The following is a 15,847-nucleotide window of genomic DNA, read 5'->3' as shown; positions in this document are numbered from 1 at the left end:
TAGTCTTTCTTGACGTGCAGCAAGGATTTTCTTTTATGTATTATTAACTTAAAGTGCCACCGTTTTAACGCCATATAAAAAATTCCTGCTGAGATGAACAGTTGGTCCGCACAGCTGTGAAAAGGATGTAGAGTGAATTTTTGTATTATTTCAGGTTCTTGTCACAGTCACAGAAAAGGACAACACAGAAACAGGCCCTTTTGTTTGTGCTGAACTATCTAAACTGCCCACTCCCATACCCCTACCAGCCAGGTACCTAAGCAAACTTCTTAAATGTTGAAATTGAGCTCACATGCACCACTTGTGCTGGCTGCTCATTCCACACCTGGATGACCGTCTGTGTGAAGAAGTTTCCCCTCATGTTCCCCTTAACGTTTCACCTTTCACCCTTAACCCATGGCCTCTGGTTGTAGTCCCACCCAATCCCAGTGGAGAAAGTCAGCTTGCTTTTACCCTGTCTATGCCCCTCCATCACAAACAAATCGCCCCTCAGTCTTCCACATTCCAAGGAATAAATTCCTGACCTGTTCAATCTTTCCTTATAACCCAAGTCCTCCAGACCTGGTAACATCCTTGTGAATTTTCTCACAACTCTTTCAACATCTTTTACATCTTTCCTGTAAGTAGGTGACCAACACTGCACACAATATTTCAAATTAGGCCTCACCAATGTCTTATACAAGTCAACATAACATCCATCTATTGTTGTCAGTACTTTGGTTCACGAAGGCCAATGGACTGAAATCCTGCTTTCCGTCTCTATCTTACTGTGACACCACTTTCAGTGAGGTAAGGACTTGTACTCCCAGGTCCCTTTCTTCTACAACAGTCCTCCGTGCCCAACCAGTCACTGTGAAAAACCTGCCCTGGTAGGTCATACCACAGTGCAACACCTCACACTTGTCTGCATTAAATTCAATTTTCCATTTCTCAAACCATTTTCCCAGCTGGTCCAGATCGTACTGCAAGTCATGATAGTCTTCCTCACTGTCCACTACACCACCAATCTTGGTGTCATTCACAAATTTGCTGATCCAGTTAACCACACTGTCATCCAGATTACTGATATAAATGACAAACAACAACAGATCCAGCACTGATCCCGATGACACTCCACTAGTCACAGGCCTCCAGTCAGAGAGGCAACCATTGGCTACCACACTCTGACTTCTCCCAAAGTCAGTGTCTCATCCAATTTACTATCTCATCTTGAATGCTGAGTAACAGAACGTTCTTGACCAACCTCCCATATGAGACTTTGTCAAGTGCCTTGCTAAAGTCCATGTAGACAACATTCACTGCCTTGCCTTCATCCACTTTCCTGATAACTTCCTCGAGAGACTCTATAAGATTGGTTAGACATGACCTACCGTGCACAAAGCCATGCTGTCTAACCTTTATCAGTCCACACCTATCCAAATACTTACAGTATATATCCGGTTCCTGCACAAATGTTCCAATAACTTACCCAAAAACTATTGGGAAGCTTTCAGAAACCAACAGCAGACAACTAAAATAAAGTCAAATGAGCTCAGGGTGTGGAATCATGATATTGTAGTCATTAATGGGTCTTGGAAGCACCCAACAGTCTGAGGCATTTAGAGGAACAAAATATCCCAGGCCTCAATATCTCTTGAAAACCAAGGTTCTCTGCACCTGTAACTTTTCAACTTTTATTTTAGCAGGCACATACAAACTCTACATCCTCAAAATTTCACTTCTGAAGGCCTCCCACTTACCAACTACTCCTTTGCCAGAAAGCAGCCTGTCCCAAACCACACCTGTCAGACCCTTTCTCATACCATCAAAATTGACCTTTCTCCAATTTAGAATCTCAACCCGTGGTGCAGATCTCTCTTTTTCCATATTTACTTTGAATCTCATGGCATTATGATCACTAATTTCTGTCACCAGCCCTGGATCATTTCCTAACAGCTTATTGCACACTTCTACATCAGGAATTCAATGTACAGATTAAGGGCACATTTGACAAACTCTACCCCATCTAGCCCTTTTACTGTATGGGAGTCCCTGTCAATATATGGAAAGTTAAAATCACTTACTGGAACAACCTTTGTATCGTGGCATGGTGCAATCTCTCTACAAATTTATTCCTCTAAATCCCTCAGACTGTTGGATGCAACCAAGTCCCAACAATGGATACAACTTCATAATTCCCTGTCCTGAGCTCATCTGGCTTTCCTACGATGCTTCTTGCATTGTGATATACACAGCTCAGCACATTCATCACACCATGCTCAACCATTTGATTGCTGACTCTGTCTGAGGTCTGAACAACATCTGACTGGTGTCAAGAAAACAAACTCTCCCTCATTGTCACAAAATCAAAGGAGCTGATTGTGGACTACAGGAGGAATGGAGACAGGCAACCCCTTATTGACATCAATGGATCTGGGGTTACGAAGGTGAACAATTTTAAGTTCCTCAGTATAAACATCACCATGGATCTCACATATAACCATATAACAATTACAGCACAGAAACAGGCCATATCAGCCCTTCTAGTCCATGCTGAATGCTTACTCTCACCTAGTCCCACCGACCTACACTCAGCTCATAACCCTCCATTCCTTTCCTGTCCATATAGCTATCCAATTTTACTTTAAATGACAATATCGAGCCTGCCTCTACCATTTCTACCAGAAGCTCATTCCACACAGCTACCACTCTCTGAGTAAAGAACTTCCCCTCATGTTACCCCTAAACTTCTGCCCCCTAACACTGAACTCATGTCCTCTTGTTTGAATTTCACCTACTCTCAATGGAAAAAGCCTATACACGTCAACTCTATCTATCTCCCTCATAATTTTAAATACCTCTGTCAAGACCCCCTCAACCTTCTACGCTCCAAAGAATAAAGACCCAACTTGTTCAACCTTTCTCTGTAACTGAGGTGCTGAAACCCAGGTAGCATTTTAGTAAATCTCTGTATTCTCTCTATTTTGTTGACATCTTTCCTATTATTCGGTGACCAGAACTGTACACAATACTCCAAATTTGGCCTTACCAATGTCTTGTACAATTTTAAGATTACATCCCAACTCCTATACTCGAAAATGCTCTGATTTGTAAAGGCCAGCATACCAAAAGCTTTCTTCACCACCCTATCCACATGAGATACCACCTTCAGGGAACTATGCACCATTATTCCCAGATCACTCTGTTGTACTGTATTCTTCAATGCCCTACCATTTACCATGTATGCCCTATTTTGATTAGTCCTACCAAAATGTAGCACCTCACACTTGCCAGCATTAAACTCCATTTGCCATCTTTTATGTACATGGTCTGTACATACCGGCTGTGTTGTGAAAAGAGCACAGAAGCACCTCTTTCACATCAGATGGTTGAAGAAGTTGGGGATGGGGCCCAAAATACGAAGGTCTTTCTACAGGGACACACAATTGAGAGCATCCTGACTGGCTGCATCACTGCCTGGTATGGGAACTGTACTTCCCTTAATTGCAGGAACCTGCAGAGAGTGGTGTGGACAGCCCAGCGCATCTGTAGATGTGAACTTCCCACTATTCAGGACATTTACAGAGACAGGTGTGTGAAAAGGGGCGAAAGGATATCGGGGACTCAATTCACTACAACCACAAACTGTTCCTGCTGCAACCATCCAGGAAATGGGCACCAGGCCATCAGACCGATTAATTCATGCTGATACAATTGCATTTCTATGTTATATTGACTGTCCTATGTATAAACTATCTGTTATAAATTACTATGAATCACACTTTGCACATTTAGATGGAGATTAGAATGTAAAGATTTCTACTCCTCATGTATATGAAGGATGTATGTAATAAAGTCAATTCAATTCAATTCACCCTCCCCACTATCTGTTCTGTCATTCTGACTCCCATTCCCCCTACAACTTATTTTAACCACATCACCCCTCCCCCCAACACTGGCACTAGCGAGCCTCACCACTGCGATATTAGTCCCCTCTTATTCTATTCCTCTAACTAACGAATCCCCTATCACCCCTTTGATTTTTCTCTGCCAGGTAATCTCAACAGTTTCTAAAGTGGCCCACCTGATGTTGTGCGGGATGGACACAAGAGTACTCTGCGATGGCTATTTAACCTCATTCCCCTTCCTGACTCTCACCCAGTTTCCTGTGTCCTACACCTTGGGTGTAACTCACCTTTCTTCATGTCATATCTATCCCTGAGCCCCCTCCAACTCCTGGATGATCCAGAATTCATCCATTTCAAGTTCCAACTCCTTAAAGTGCAGGGTTACAAGCTGCAGCTGGATGCACATCTTGTACATGAGGACATCAGGGACACTGGAGGTGTCCATACCTTCCCACCAATCTCCCCTCAAATTTGTAATGACCAGTGTGCACATAAAGCTTGCAATATGCATTTTTTACCCACATGTGCACAGTGAATTTTATATAGAGCGGTATTCATTTTAACAGCTATCAAATCACTGTCAATAAGAACTTTGATCTCCTCTGGGTTTGATTAAGTTCACCTGCACTCTCACACAACCTATGTTGCAGGCCTGTAACAGCTAATGAAGGATTTTCTCACCAGAGCTTTTGCACACCGTCCATATGTGGTTTGCTTACTAAATGACGCTTAAAAAAGTCAGATTTCCAAATATCACTCCACTTCTTCCCACTTGCAAATTCTCCAGCAACCTTTGCATCACCACAATACACACAGGTAACACCAGTTTCTGTATTGTACATAAATATTTCCCCTGAACCCTCCCCCAGGTGACTGATGGTGGTGAACTCAGTGATGGCAATGCCAGTGAATATGAAGGGAAGGGCAGTAGTCTGTCTCATTGGAGTCTGGCACATTTGTGATGTGAAAGCTACTTGTTGCCCAGGGCAAAGGTGTTTGATATCATTATGTACCCAGAGAGAATGGGTCAAAGCATCTCCTCACGGAGAGAAAGTCCAGAAAAGAAGGAGGTGGAACCAGCAACAGACACAAAATGTTGGCGGAACTCAGCAGGCCAGGCAGCATCTGTGGAAAAGAGTACTGCCTTGTAGAGGGTGGTTAGGAGAGCAGAGAAGGTTATTGGGGTCTCCCTCCCTTCTGTCCAAGACCTCTTTCAGAGGCGATGCCTCCAGAAGACACGGTACATCATTAAAGACCCCTCACACCCTCTCCATGAACTGTTTGTTCTTCTGCCATCAGGCAAACGTTACAGGAGCATCAAAACTAAAACCACAAGGCGACTACACAGCTTCTTCCCACAGGCAGTCAGACTGCTAAATAGCTGCTCTACCTGACTCTGCTTTGGACACTTTTAACTTGCACTGGACATTTATAACTGATTTTAACTGACATGTAGCTGTTGTGTTTTACTATTTATTGTTATGTTTATTATTCAGTGTTGTGTTTGTTATGTTATGATTGCACTGCCCCTGAGAAACGCTGTCTCATTCTGCCCTGCAGAGCTGATGTACGGTTAGAATGACAATAGAGTTTCTTGAATCTTGAATCTAATGCTGAGTTCCTCCAGCAATTTGTGTGTGTTGCTCGGATTTCCAGCATCTGCAGATTTTCTCTTGTTTGTGACTGGAGGCAGAACAAAGGTGATTTTCTCAACAGCTGATGTAAAAGATTTTGTTCCCTTTCTCCGAGTTCCCGATCCTTGCATTTAGACAGCTGGAGCTCAGCTCTGTCTGAGAGATCCATCGGTTCCCATTCCCTCATCAGCCGGAAGCTCCCCGGGGCCCGTGTACGGATGGTGGGGCTGAGAGAGAGGGAAGAGAGCAGGACTGTCCCGGGATTGCGGGTCACGGAGTCCGGAGCTCACAGCAACTACCCGAAGTCGGTGTTGAAAACGCCCGCCCGGTGAGACCCCCAACCCGGAGATCCCTTCTTACCTCAACCGATCATCCGGGGCCTTTTGTGCACCGCGCGCTGGTGAGCTCGAGCTTGGTCGGTTTAACGGCTGGGCTACTAATCACGTGAGCAGTCCCTCCCCCACCGCCGTCAACAGAGGAGTCACGCGCTGCGCTATTCCCATTGGTGCGAAGCGATGTCAATCACTGCTTCCAACCAATAGCAGAGGCGGACCAACCGAGAGGGCGTTACCCCCGCTGACACCGTCTCCCGAACTTTCCGTCACGGCGGGACAACCGTCAAAGTAAATGTCCGCTTTCTGATTTATTTCCATTTCCCTCCGAGGGAAGTTGGGGCGTTTGTGAAGCGTCTCCTGCGGCCGGAGTCTGATGTGTCGCTGAGAGGTAGGAGGAGACCGCTCGGCCCGTCGGTTTGATGCCGGTTCCCCGGGGAGGGAGAGGGGGATTTTATTGAAAGGATGAAGACGGTGAGAGAGGGGGCGGACAGGATGTTTGTCCCGGTGGGGACAGGAGGGGCTCATCTGTGGAAATGTCTGAGCCCACGGTGGTGGCGAGCAGAGGGATTCACCACATTGGGGGGCAAACACCGGCAGACTGTTGCCCTGCAAGCGGGGCCAATGGTCCGGGCAAAGTGACAATTATTTGTGTTTTGTTGAGACTGTACCTGGAATATGGTGTAAAATCCCGCTCCCCACACTAACACGGGTTATACAGACCAAAGAACAAACTGCCGGAGGAACTCAGTGGGTCGGGCAGCATCTGTGGAGGGAAATGGACCGTCAACATTTCGGGCCGAAACCCTCCCTCTGGACTGAGAGTGGACGGGAAATAGTCAGAGAAAAGAGGTGAGGGGTGGGGATGGGGCAAGAGCTGGGGACTGAGAGGTGGATCCAGGTGAGGGGGAGGTGGGAAGGTGGAAATAGTGACGGGGTGGGAGGTGAGTGGTTGGGGCAACACGGGGCTGTGGAAGATGGAAATTAATTCCATAGAGGATTAACAAAGAGGTTAGAGAGTATTTGATATGGAGAGTGCAATGAAGATTCACCAGACTGATCCCTGGAGTGGTGGGGTCATCATATGAAGAAAGATCAAATGCGATAACCCTTTCATTTAGAGAATCGAGGACTGAGAGGTGAACACATTGAAATGCACAACATCATTACCGGTTGAACCAGGGATCCCAGTCTCTGAAAAAGGGGGTGGACTGTCCGGCACTGAGATGAGGGGAAATATCTCTACTCTGAGGGCGGTGAATGTCTGTAAATCCCCACCACAGAGGCCGGTGAAGACTCAGTGATCGTCCTCACATAAAACAGAGGCCGGCAGATGTGTGGAGACCGGAGGGATCGAGGAAGTGAGGATCGGGCAGAAACATGTGGCTGAGATAGGAGAGCCCTCATCTTGATGGTTAGAGGGGCTGAATGGCCACCTCCTGCTGTTTCTCACTTGATGTTTCATGTGATCCCATGTCCTGTTCACATTTTCCCGCAGATCTGCAGCATCTGCGGGTCACTGCTCTACGTGTCCGTGTAGCTTCATCTTTCGCCCATTCAGACAAGGCACTGAGATCCAGATCTGTCACGTCCTCTCGTTGTGGGTGGACAATGATTTTTTCTGCAATATTTTCAGCATGTTTCCATATAACCACATAACAATTACAGCATGGAAACAGGCCATCTCGGCCCTTCTAGTCCATGCTGAATGTTTACTCTTACCTCGTCCCAGGCCTCAGACCATAACCACTGGGCTGAGGCCTGGGACTTGGCCTCATTCCACTGTTTTTACCTGCTGAAGAGCAGCCAATGTTACTGGCTGTCTGACCCATTTATGTGAGAATTTAGCCTTTTCTATTTATCTGAGCTTCTCATAAGTTTAGTTATAGTTTAGTACAGTTTTGTTAAGCTTCACTCTAGAATTTCCAAAGCAGCAACCCAGTCAGTCAAATAGTTCCACGCAATTGAAATAGTTTACAGTATTACATTTTTAAAATTCTTATTTTGTGCTACTTACATAATTTAACTATTTAATATGTTTATTCTTATTTTAAATCACAATGGTTACAATCTATTGTTATGAGTTAGGTTCTATTGCTGCCGCAGAGACAACAAATTACATGACATCTGCCGGTGCTATTGAACCTGATTCTGATAATTGGTCTGGGAGACCCACCACTGGTCACCTGATCCCAGTCACCGCAGATCGTAATGCGAGATTGAAGCCTTTTCTATTTATTTGTGTTCCTCAGTTGAGTTAAGTTTCCCTCTGTGGTTCCAGAGCAGGAGCTCAGTCTGTCTAATATTTCCACACAATTAAAATGGGGAATTTGTTTATCCTTATCACGTACTGAGCTACAGTGAAAATCTTGCCCGACCTACCATCCACACAGATCGATACATTACAACAGTACATTGAGCTGATATACGACAAAACAATAACTGTAACAAAGCATTATGGCTGCAGAGAAAGTGCAGTGCAGATAGACATATGGGGCAGGGTCACGTCGAGTTACATTGTGAGGTCGAGTCCATTTTATTGGACTGGAGACCATTCATTTGGCTGACAACCGCAGACAGGAAGCTGTCCATGGGCCTGGTGGTACGCGCTTTAAGGCTTTTGTATCTCTTCCCCGATGGGGGATTGGGTTTGCAGCAATAATGTCCAAAGTTGTGGGCATCTTTGAGTACACTGATGCGAAATAAATGGTTGGAGACAATGAACCAAATTGTCAAATCTACCTGCCGACATCCGAAAATATTTGAAATGCATTTCCTCATCCATGTCTCTCACGAAGAAGTTCAACACTGTCAGAGAAACCCCACCGCCAACTTGCGTTTTGGTGGTGAAGTACAGAGCGATGCAGACACAACTACGCATGCTCGCTACGGCGTAGGGCTACGCAAAAATTAAATCGGGCCTACGGTGTAGGATACAGCGTATCCCAAACGCACAAGTATAAAGCAGCCCTTACGGTGAACAAAAGTAAATGTATTCCTTCATCTCAGTTTTTTTCCATTTTCAACACAATATGTCTTAATCATTGTTTTAGGGTAGAATGAAATCTTTCTAAAGTCCCTTGTGATTCCGGATGGTACGCAGACGACATAATTTGTTTTGCTCCCAGTTCATAAACTACCTGCTGGAATAATCCAGATGTAACATTACTTCCTTGATCAGACTGGATTTCTTTAGGCAAACCAAATAAAGTAAAAAACTTGTTAAGAGCCTTCGCCACAGTTTTAGCTTTAATATTTCTGAGAGGTATTGCCTCTGGGAATCTGGATGCAGTACACATAATAGTTAGCAAATACTGATGGACAGTTTTAGTCTTTGGCAATGGGCCAGCACAATCCACTATAAATTTGGAAAAGCGTTCACCAAATGCACGTATAGGCTGGAGTGGGGCCACTGGGGTGACCTGATTAGGTTTACTCACAAATTGACAAGTGTGACAGGTTCTGCAAAAGGTCAAAACATCTTTCCTCAAATTCGGCCAGTAAAATTCTTTCATAATCCTGTTTACAGTTTTATTCACTCCGAAATGGCCACCGAAGGGCAGACTGTGGGCCAAAGTTAAAATTTCAGTCCAATAAAATTTAGGAACTACAACTTGGTGAACAATTGTCCATTCCTCACTCGCAGGTATAGCAGGTGGCCTCCACTTCCTCATTAACACTCCATCCTTGAGATAATACCCTACTGTCATTTTCTTAATCTCATCATCTGAGAGAGATGTTTCTTATAAAGCTAAATCTCAGGGTCTCTGTTCTGTTCTGCTATAAGCTCCTTCCTAGACAGGGATAAATCTTTCTCATCAGATTTACTACCTGAATCCTGTTGAAACAATGAAGGCAGAAAAGTCCCTGACAAGTCATCAAAACCTGAATCCCGATTTTGGCTATCTTGGGTATCAGAATCATGCTGTACAGTAACATCTGCATTGGCAGAATTTTTAGCCATACTTCGAGTTACTGCACAGGAAGGATAAATGTTAAAATCCATCTGTGGGTCGTCAGTGGTTGGCTTAGCTGGCAACTGCACTGCAGGAACAACTTTACCATCTGCCAGCTCATTCCCAAACAGCAAAGTAACATCTTCCATCTGTAAACTGGAGCATAATCCAATCTTAACAGGTCCCGAAACCAACCCTGACTGTAAAGTTAACTTGTGCAACGGCACAGAAACCATGCTGCCCACAATGCCTTTAATAAGATTTACCTCACCAGTGTCAGTCGCATCACCAAACTTTAGAAGGCTGTCTAATATAAGTGATCGAGAAGCCCCAGTATCTCGAAGAATTTTCACTGGTACCGGGGTTGACCCTTCCATTACTAATACAAACCCATCTGACATAAAATGATCAAATCCCTTCTTAAACAACAGGAATTCTGCAGATGCTGGAAATTCAAGCAACATACATCAAAGTTGCTGGTGAATGAAGCAGGCCAGGCAGCATCTGTAGGAAGAGGTGCAGTCGACGTTTCAGGCCGAGACCCTTCGTCAGGACTAACTGAAGGAAGAGTTAGTAAGAGATTTGAAAGTGGGAGGGGGAGGGGGAGATCCAAAATGATAGAAGACAGGAGGGGGAGGGATGGAGCCAAGAGCTGGACAGGTGATTGGCAAAGGGGATATGAGAGGATCATGGGACAGGAGGTCCGGGGAGAAAGACAAGGGGGTGGGAAACCAGAGGATGGGCAAGGGGTATTGTCAGAGGGACAGAGGGAGAAAAAGGAGAGAGAGAGAAAGAATGTGTGTATATAAATAAATAATGGATGGGGTACGAGGGGGAGGTGGGGCATTAGCGGAAGTTAGAGAAGTTGATGTTCATGCCATCAGGTTGGAGGCTACCCAGACGGAATATAAGGTGTTGTTCCTCCAACCTGAGTGTGGCTTCATCTTTACAGTAGAGGAGGCCGTGGATAGACATGTCAGAATGGGAATGGGATGTGGAATTAAAATGTGTGGTCACTGGGAGATCCTGCTTTCTCTGGCGGACAGAGCGTAGGTGTTCAGCAAAGCAGTCTCCCAGTCTGCGTCGGGTCTCGCCAATATATAGAAGGTCACATCGGGAGCACCGGACGCAGTATATCACCCCAGTCGACTCACAGGTGAAGTGTCGCCTCACCTGGAAGGACTGTCTCGGGCCCTGAATGGTGGTAAGGAAGGAAGTGTAAGGGCATGTGTAGCACTTGTTCCGCTTACAAGGATAAGTGGCAGGAGGGAGGTCAGTGGGGAGGGATGGGGGGGACGAATGGACAAGGGAGTCGCGTAGGGAGCGATCCCTGTGGAGAGCAGGGGGGGTGGAGGGAAAGATGTGCTTCCAGACCTATAAAGGAGCCCACGTGTGCGTGACCCTCTCTCTGAGGAGGGCTGGGTTGAAGGCGGGGGCTGGCAGAGTTGGAACTGCTGGTGGGCATACAGTGGGCCAAAGTTAAAATTTCAGTCCTATAAACTTTAGGAACTACAACTTGGTGAACAATTGCCCATTCCTCACTCGCAGGTGCAGCAGGTGGCCTCCATTTCCTCATGAACACTCCATCCTTGAGATAATACCCTACTGCCACTTTCTTAATTTCATCATCTAAGAGAGCTGTTTCTTTTAAAGCTTCAATCTCAGGGTCCCAGTTCTGTTCTGCTATAAACTCCTTCCTAGACAGGGATAAATCTTTCTCATCAGACTTACTACCTGAATCCTGTTGAAACAATGAAGGCAGAAAAGTCCCTGACAAGTCATCATAACCTGAATCCCAATTTTGGCTATAATGGGTATCAGAATCATGCTGCACAGAACCGTCTGCATTAGCAGACTTTTTTGCCGTACTTCGAGTTACTGTGCAGGAAGGATAAATGTTAAAATCCATCTGTGGGTCGTCAGTGGTTGGCTTAGCTGGCAACTGCACTGCAGGAACAACTTTACCATCTGCCAGGTCATTCCCTAACAGCAAAGTAACATCTTCCACCTGTAAACTGGAGCATAATCCGATCTTAACAGGTCCCAAAACCAACCCTGACTGTAAAGTTACCTTGTGCAATGGAACAGAAACCATGCCACCCCCAATGCCTTTAATAAGATTTACCTCACCAATGTTAGTCTCAACACCAAACTTTAGAAGGCTGTCTAACATAAGTGACTGAGAAGCCCCAGTATCTCGAAGAATTTTCACTGGTACCGGGGTTGACCCTTCCATTACGAATACAAACCCATCTGACATAAAATGATCGAATCCCTTCTTAACTCAGTCAGACTTCTCAGTCCTTAACTGAGCCACAACAGAATGTTCAGAACCCTGTGGGTTTACAGGTGCTTCAACATGCTGATCACAGGCATTTGGGACTGTCTCCTTTTCCTTTTTCTTCTTCAGGACAGAACAATTAGCCATCATGTGACCAGCTTTCTGACAATAGTAACAAGAGAGACCAGAATATTTCTCCTTCAACTGCTTCCCTTCATCCTTACTCCTGTTACTAGTCCCAGCTTTAATTTCTGGTTTACCCTGGTTATCCCTGCTACTATTTTGGAAGCTCTTATTCGGGGTAAACATAACCTTGTGGGTTAAAGCAAACTCATCTGCTAATCTAGCAGACTCCTGCAAAGTGGCAGCGTCCTTTTCATCTAAATCTAAATCAAGGATGTATCTTTTGAATTCTTCAATTAAAACCAACTCTTTCAAGCTGTTGAAATCATCATTTACATTTTTATATGTGCACCAGCAGTCAAAACACACAAACGTCTCATAAGCAAATTCCATATAAATAGACAGGACAAAGGAGGAGGTCCTGAAGAGAGATTTCCAGGAGTTAGGAAGGAAGCTGAGAAGCAGGACCTCCAGGGTAGTAATCTCGGGATTGCTACCTGTGCTACGTGCTAGCGAGGGCAAGAATAGTCGGATCAGGCAAATGAATGCGTGGCTGAGAGACTGGTGCAGGGGGCAGGGCTTCAGATTCTTGGATAATTGGGATCTTTTCTGGGGGAAGTATGACCTGTTCAAAAAGGACAGGTTACACCTGAACCTGAAGGGGACCAATATCCTGGCGGGAAAGTTTAATAGAGCTGTTAGGGAGGGTTTAAACTAATTTGGCAGGGGGATGGGAAACTGAGTGATAGAGCGGAGGAAGGGGAAAACAGAAATAAATCTAAGATAGTGAGCAGTAAAGATGACAGGAAAGACAGGCAGGTGATGGGACAAATTTGTAGCCATTGGGATGAGTTGCAGGGCAATCAAAGCAAGAAGTATCAAATACTGGTCTTAAGGTGTTGAACTTAAATGCACGCAGCATAAGGAATAAGGTGGATGATCTTGTCGTACAGCTGCAGATTGGCAGGTATGATATTGTGGCCATCACTGAGACCTGGCTAAAGGATGCATGTCTCTGGGAGCTGAACGTCCAAGGATACACAGTGTATCGGAAGGATAGGAAGGTAGGCAGAGGGGGAGGCATGGCTTTATTGGTAAGAAATGATATTAAATCATTAGAAAGAGGTGATATAGGATCGGAAGGTGCAGAATCTTTATGGGTTGAGCTAAGAAATAGCAGGGCTAAAAGGACCCTGATGGCAGTTATTTATAGGCCTCCAAACAGCTGCAGGGATGTGGACTACAAATTACAACTGGAAATAGAAAAGGCTTGTCAGAAGGGCAGTGTTATGATAATTGTGAGGGATTTTAACATGCGAGTAAATTGGGAAAATCAGGTTAGCACTGGATCTCAAGAGAGAGAATTTGTAGAATGTCTGCGAGATGGCTTTTTAGAACAGCTTGTTGTTGAGCCCACTAGGGGATCGGCTGTACTGGATTGGGTATTGTGTAATGAACCGGAGGTGATTGGAGAGATTGAGGTGAAGGAACCCTTAGGAGACAGTGATCATAACATGATTGAGTTCACTGTGAAATTAGAACAAGAGAAGCCGAAATCTGATGTGTCGGTGTTTCAGTGGAGTAAAGGAAACTACAGTGGCATGAGAGAGGAACTGGCCAAAGTTGACTGGAAAGAGACACTGGCGGGAAAGATGGCAGAGCAGCAGTGGCTGGAGTTTATGCGAGAGATGAGGAATGTGCAAGACAGGTATATTCCAAAAAAGAAGAAATGTTTGAGTGGAAAAAGGATGCAACGGTGGTTGACAAGAGAAGTCAAAGCCAAAGTTAAAGCAAAAGAGAGGGCATACAAGGAAGCAAAAATTAGTGGGAAGAGAGAGGATTGGGAAGTTTTTAAAACCTTACAAAAGGAAACCAAGAAGGTCATTAAGAGAGAAAAGATTAAATATGAAAGGAAGCTAGCAAATAATATCGAAAAGGATACTAAAAGCTTTTTCAAGTATATAAAGAGTAAAAGACAGGTGAGAGTAGATATAGGACCGATAGAAAATGATGCTGGAGAAATTGTAATGGGAGATGAGGAGATGGCAGAGGAAATGAACAAGTATTTTGCATCAGTCTTCACTGAGGAAGACAGCAGTATACCGGACACTCAAGGGTGGCAGGGAAGAGAAATCTGCGCAGTCAAAATTACGACAGAGAGAGTACACAGGAAGCTGAACAGGCTAAAGGTCGATAAATCTCCTGGACAAGATGGAATGCACCCTCGTATTCTGAAGGAGGTAGCTGTGGAGATTGCGGAGGCATTAGTGATGATCTTTCAAAAGTCGATAGATTCTGGCATGGTTCTGGAGGACTGGAAGATTGCAAATGTCACTCCACTATTTAAGAAGGGGGCAAGGAAGCAAAAAGGAAATTATAGACCTGTTAGCTTGACATCGGTGGTTCGGAAGTTGTTGGAGTCTATTGTCAAGGATGAGGTTACAGAGTACCTGGAGGCATATGACAAGATAGGCAGAACTCAGCATGGATTCCTTAAAGGAAAATCCTGCCTGACAAACCTATTATGATTTTTTGAGGAAATTACCAGTAGGCTAGACAAGGGAGATGCAGTGGATGTTGTATATTTGGATTTTCAGAAGGCCTTTGACAAGGTGCCACACATGAGGCTACTTAACAAGATAAGAGCCCATGGAATTACGGGAAAGTTACATACGTGGATAGAGCATTGGCTGATTGGCAGGAAACAGAGAGTGGGAATAAAGGGATCCTATTCTGGTTGGCTGCCGGTTACCAGTGGTGTTCCGCAGGGATCAGTGTTGGGGCCGCTTCTTTTTACATTGTACATCAACGATTTGGATTATGGAATAGATGGCTTTGTGGCTAAGTTTGCTGATGATACGAAGATAGGTGGAGGGGCCGGAAGTGCTGAGGAAACGGAGAGTCTGCAGAGAGACTTGGATAGATTGGAAGAATGGGCACAGAAGTGGCAAATGAAGTACAATGTTGGAAAGTGTATGGTTATGCACTTTGGCAGAAAAAAATAAACGGACAGACTATTATTTAAATGGGGAAAGAATTCAAAGTTCTGAGATGCAACGTGACTTGGGAGTCCTCGTACAGGATACTCTTAAAGTTAACCTCCAGGTTGAGTCAGTAGTGAAGAAGGCGAATGCAATGTTGGCATTCATTTTTAGAGGAATAGTGTATAGGAGCAGGGATGTGATGTTGAGGCTCTATAAGGTGCTGGTGAGACCTCACTTGGAGTACTGTGGGCAGTTTTGGTCTCCTTATTTAAGAAAGGATGTGCTGATGTTGGAGAGGGTACAGAGAAGATTCACTAGAATGATTCCGGGAATGAGAGGATTAACATATGAGGAACGTTTGTTCGCTCTTGGACTGTATTCCTTGGAGTTTAGAAGAATGAGGGGAGACCTCATAGAAACATTTCGAATATAAAAAGGCATGGACAGAGTGGATGTGGCAAAGTTGTTTCCCATGATGGGGGAGTCTAGTACGAGAGGGCATGACTGAAGGATTGAAGGCACCCTTTCAGAACAGAAATGCGAAGAAATTTTTTTAGTCAGAGGGTGGTGAATCTATGGAATTTGTTGCCACGGGCAGCAGTGGAGATCAAGTCATTGGGTGTATTTAAGGCAGAGATTGATAGGTATCT

At 44.9% G+C, this 15,847-nt stretch overlaps 2 protein-coding genes across 2 annotated transcripts in view; both read right to left on the bottom strand.

Moving 5' to 3' along the window:
• Nucleotides 1-15,847, bottom strand: part of LOC134342073 (zinc finger protein 229-like) — a 170,156-nt gene that overhangs the window by 73,168 nt on the left and 81,141 nt on the right. The window lies entirely within an intron of this gene.
• The window catches only part of LOC134342078 (zinc finger protein 850-like), a 76,903-nt gene that overhangs the window by 3,979 nt on the left and 57,077 nt on the right, over nucleotides 1-15,847 (bottom strand). The gene's annotated exons all lie outside the window — the stretch shown is intronic.

Source organism: Mobula hypostoma, unplaced genomic scaffold (genome assembly GCF_963921235.1).
Source record: "Mobula hypostoma unplaced genomic scaffold, sMobHyp1.1 scaffold_51, whole genome shotgun sequence".
Taxonomy (NCBI): Eukaryota; Metazoa; Chordata; class Chondrichthyes; order Myliobatiformes; family Myliobatidae; genus Mobula; species Mobula hypostoma.
The sequence above is the reverse complement of the archived record's forward strand: the minus strand, read 5'-3'. Positions and strand labels throughout refer to the sequence as shown.